Source organism: Arachis hypogaea, chromosome 9, assembly GCF_003086295.3.
Source record: "Arachis hypogaea cultivar Tifrunner chromosome 9, arahy.Tifrunner.gnm2.J5K5, whole genome shotgun sequence".
Classification (NCBI taxonomy): Eukaryota; Viridiplantae; Streptophyta; class Magnoliopsida; order Fabales; family Fabaceae; genus Arachis; species Arachis hypogaea.
This window is the reverse complement of record NC_092044.1, coordinates 83,955,198-83,960,343: the sequence shown is the minus strand read 5'-3', so window position 1 is coordinate 83,960,343 and position 5,146 is coordinate 83,955,198. Positions and strand designations below refer to the sequence as shown.

Below are 5,146 nucleotides of genomic sequence, written 5' to 3'. Positions count from 1 at the left end.
AAGTCAAATCTTTTGACTTCTTCAAAAACTTTTAAACAACTTTTTAAGAAGTTAAAAACATATTTAAAAAAAACAGTATCAAACACAATTAATATGACTTTTCATAAGTTAAAAGTCCAAACAAATAACTTTTGAAGCTTTCCAAACGGACCCTAAGTATTTCAAATTGACTTTAGAGAAACATGACTTTTTTTCCCAACTTCGAGTGTCATGGTTCTAATGGTGGAACACGTCATAGTCATAGACTCATATCTAGTAGGTACCATTAAACTTGGGGTGAAAATGGGTAGAGCCAAGCCAAGTTTTGGCTTTGACAAGTCTGACCCATATTATAAATTGATGGCCAAATCTAGGCCTATTATTTCTCATAGGCTTTTTTTAAGCTGACCTGTTTTTGCCCGACAAGCCCACAAGCTTATTTGGAAAGCCTATTTCATAAATTAGAACTCAAAATAATACACTTAAAAGATTTAAATTGACATTAAATACATTCTAAAATTTATAATTCATCATTTGTAAAGCAATTTCATTTATATATTAATCGTTAGTCACATATCATAACCATATTTACAATTTATAAATTTTTTTAAACAAAAAAAGCTAAATCATAACTAGTCTTGACTATTAAATTTTTTTTTGTTTTATTTTGTGTTTAATATAAATGAATAGTTAAAAGTCTAAACTAAGAATAAATTTCGTAGGTTTTTTTTCAAATGATCAAAATATTATTATATTCACAAAAATAATTATACAAGCATATATATACAAAATCATATCATAAAATTACTAACTCTTATTTCTCTTTACAAAATATAAATATCGATAATAAGGGTGACAAAAATATCTAAAATATTAAAACAGATAAAGTAAAACTAAATATTCAGTAAAATCTTCATCAATTTTTTCATCTGTTTTTGGAAATAAATAATACTATAGAAGGTGAAAACTTAACCATATAGTCTTTCAGAATTTTTATAAAAAGATATATATATATATATATATATATATATATATATATATATAAAGCAAATTTGTTTAACAGCAGTGATTATTCACAACTAGAAAATGAATTAATATAGACAGATTTACAGATAGATTTAGTCTTTATCACAGACGAATTTTTGGTTACCGACGAAATTACCGACGGATTTTGTCCCTCAGTAAAAGCATCATCGGAAATTATTTACCGACGGATCTTTTTCCGTCAGAAAATTACCGATGGATTTTTACCAATTACCGACGGATTTTCTCTCTGTAAATTCTCTATCCATTTCCCTAAGACGACAAACTTTCCGACGGATTTTTCGTCTGTAATTACAGACGGATTTTCTGACAGATTTTCTGTCTGTAATTACAGATGGATTTTTTGACAGATTTTTCGTTTGTAATTATAGATGGATTTTCCGATAGATTTTCCGTCTGTAGTTTGAACCTTGGAAAACCATCTTACACTCTGGTTACAGACAGAAAATCCGTCTGTAAATCTGTCGGTAAGGTAAAATAATTTTTTTTAGATTTTCTTTTACAAAAATAAACCTATTTTCATAAAAAATAAATATAAATTTAATAAATACAATTTTTTTTATCTATTTTATATTCGAATATTTATAATATTTCAAAAAATAAACAAATTCATTGTATTATCAAACTAAAAGAAAAGTATTATAAACAGGCAAGTTAATATAATTCAAAACGTAAACAAAGTGTATTAATACATCAACTATATTATTAAGTAACAACCATACATCAAAGTGTGTTGATACATCAACTATAATTCATCACAAATAAATATTTAATTAAAAGAGCATGTAGTCAAATCTTATGGAATAAGAAATCTCTTAGCATGTATATTTCCCAAGCCAAGCCAAGCTAAACAAATTGCTAGATGTTTTTAGTGCCGACATGTAATGCATTTGGTTTTTCTCAGTTGAACTATCAGAGAAGAATAATTTATATTTCTCATCATCCACTACTTTCTGTTGCCTTAGTTCTCTTTCTAAGCCATAGGCAAGAGAATCATCAACTTGAACTCCAGATAAAATAGAGTTGATCCTATCAACGGCCGCAAAAGCTCCTCGGAGATCCCCAAAGGTATTAATCAGTCCTTGAACCTAAATGATATAATATCAGAAACTAAAGCAACTTAAACCAGGAGGAAAAAGAGGAAAGCTCTTTAAGATTGAAAAGGTCAAGAGTATGACTCAAGAATAGATGCCATGCATAGCAACAGGTAAAATCCAAATTGCTTGAGCAATGAAGTTGCTAACAACACGGCCATCATCAATATTCATGCGTGGTCCATATGTGTTGAAGATTCTTGCAACGCGTATTTCTACATTAAAAGCATGTAAACAACAAAGTTGAGTTGCAAAGAAAAGAAGCTTCCAAGTTTGAGGAAAACAAGAGCAGAAATTCATTTTACCTATGCCATGTTGCCTATGATAGTCAAACATCAGAGTCTCAGCCATACGCTTCCCCTCATCATAGCAACTTCGTACACCTGTTATAGCACAATGATTCAGTGCATATACAGTTATACACTACATCAAGAAGCCAAGATACACATATTGAGACTGATATAAAAGCATGTACCATTAGGGTTGACATTGCCCCAGTAGTTACCAAAATTTAAAGAAAACCTTATCCAATTAATACTGAATTGGTTGATACATGAACATGAAACTTAAAAGAAAAGGTATACGAAATAATTAATGAAGCAATGCACGTAACATTAACCTTACCCTCCCCATAGAAAATATTGCATCAACCATTAAGCAATGTTCCCCTGGAACCCTGTATTATGAACCCTCCTTTGTCCCCCATTTATATTTTCTCATATAATATAAATATAAGACCCTCCTTTATGCCTCCCCTTATTCCATTGTCCCACACACAATTCATCAATTTTTCCTAACAAAAATAACTAACCATCTCTTTCTCAATCCCTCTCCAACCAAATATATATATACCATAGTCCTCACAGATTAATTTCCTTAGCTTGCTTAATTGCAAAATATATATAACTATGGCTTCTTCAAGTAGAAATGGAACAAGTAATGGTGGGTCAGGTTCACCGTGTGGGGCGCGCAAGTTTCTGAAAAGGAAGTGTGCTGCAGATTACATATTTACACCATACTTCTGCTCAGAACATGTGCTCTGCCTATGCAAAATATGCACAAATCAGTGCTCTGCCTACGCAAAATATGCAGATGAGTAATTTATTTAGAATATGCACAAACTCTTCCTTTGTAAAGTTACTCATCTGCATCAGAAGAAAAAAAACAATCAAAGATGCTATGACTACAGCTTCCATCAAAGCTTTTCAATTTTTCTTTACAAAGAAAAACCCTCAAACTTGCTCAAAACTATTATCAAATCAAACTATTAACTATTAAAACCTGCTTTATATCTTCATCATAATCGCTAACATTGAAATTGATATCTGCATCAATGCCACAGAACTTGATCGCAGCTCGATCATATGCCCTGAAAATTAAATCAAACTTACACACTAAAATTCAAATCCATGAAATATTTTTCATTAGCCAAAAAGAAGAAAAAAAAAGAACCGATAACAAAATTACCTAGCTGCAGCATGTGCTGTGTCAAATTCACCTATTAAAATATATAAATAAATAAAGTTATAAACAAACAAAAAGAAAGAAACGCATAGCTGAGGAAGAGAAAACAGCGATGGTATTGAAAGAAAGAAAACAACCATGAAAGAGAAAGGAGATTAGGGTTACCTGCACAGCTGAGGAAAGATCAAAGAGAGAAACACATCAACACACAGAAAAGAGCAAGCACTAGTGGCGAGATCGAAGAGAGAAACGCACATTAGGGTTTGAAAGGGAGCGATGTAAGCAAGACCGACGGAAGGGGTGCGACGAAGAAGAACCCGGAAGCCGTGCGACGGAAGGGAGCGATGCGAGCAAGGCCGATGGAAGTTGAGTGCAATGGAGGTTTGTGAGACGGCGGTGCAAGGCTGATAGCGCCGCCGATGAAGTATTTAGAGGAGATGAGTGTGGAATCGCAAAAGTGTGGTGTGAAATTAAGAGGTATAATCGTGATTCTCAAATCTTTATTTTAATATTTTTGACGGAAAATTTTAAATTTTTCATCTGTAATAATTTAATAAAATATAGCATTCTTGTTTATTTAATTACAGATAAATTTTTTGTTTGTAATTATTTCTCACGAAAAAAAATTAATTTTTTTGACGGAATTATCGATGGATTTTCTTTTCCGTCTATAATTTATACTAATTCATTTTTTTATTTTCCGACAAAAAATTCTTCTAAAATTCTGTCTGTATTTTCGTGGGATAAAATCCGTCGAAAATATCCGTCTGTAACAACTAATTTTCTAGTAATGATTGCTCGTTCTATGGAACCTTTCTCTAACTATTTATCTCATTCTTAACCCCATCTAGTTCTTTAATAATTAATTCACTAAACATCAATCTTTTCTCCAATAATATGCCCCACTAATAAGCCACCCAATTTTTCACATTTCAAGCCAACCACAATATGTACCGTACCCCAAATTCAATCATGGGTATTTTTCATACAAACTCTAATTTCATGAATCACACTGCAACACGTCAATACATATCAAATTTTCACCAAACTTATCAAGGGGTGTAACTCACCTAATCACATCCTCTGGCCCAAAATTCATTCACGTTCAAATAATCACGGCCTTCGACCCAAAATACCTCAACACATCAAGAGAGATAGTTCAATTAATCATAGCCTCCGACCCATAATTTATTCAGCATTCAAATTATCATAAAGTCAATCTCTTATAAGACACCACACTCCACCATAATCCGAACCAACAAGTCACAAATAATTAGACAGACAATCAAACAATCACACATAAAGAACAATTATGACAAGTAGTACAATTAGCAGTTAATAGAATATCAATTAGGCAAATCAAGTAATTAATGTAGACCCAAGCAATTACAAACAAATGCAGTATGATGCATCCCTCTCCTACTGGCCGTGAGCTCATGTGTCGATTATATTGCCAAAATTGACACATCCGGTAGCTAACCCGAACATTATCTTTCTATTGCGCATCCCAAGAAGTAATTGTTTCATGCATATATATATATATAGTCTCGCAAGGAGAGTGTCCT

At 32.0% G+C, this 5,146-nt stretch overlaps 1 long non-coding RNA gene across 4 annotated transcripts; it reads right to left on the bottom strand.

Moving 5' to 3' along the window:
* Nucleotides 1–1,704: 1,704 nt before the first annotated feature.
* LOC112711129 (uncharacterized) lies at nt 1,705–4,062 on the bottom strand. Of its 4 annotated transcripts, none has more exons than XR_011865885.1 (7): nt 3,747–4,062; nt 3,585–3,615; nt 3,399–3,486; nt 3,075–3,262; nt 2,423–2,500; nt 2,202–2,332; nt 1,705–2,111 (listed from the first exon to the last, which is right to left on the bottom strand). It is a non-coding gene; the product is annotated as an uncharacterized lncRNA (long non-coding RNA). The 4 variants fall into 4 exon arrangements; XR_011865887.1 differs by having other exon boundaries at nt 3,075–3,192; XR_011865886.1 differs by having other exon boundaries at nt 3,075–3,160.
* Between the last annotated feature and the right edge of the window lie 1,084 nt (nt 4,063–5,146).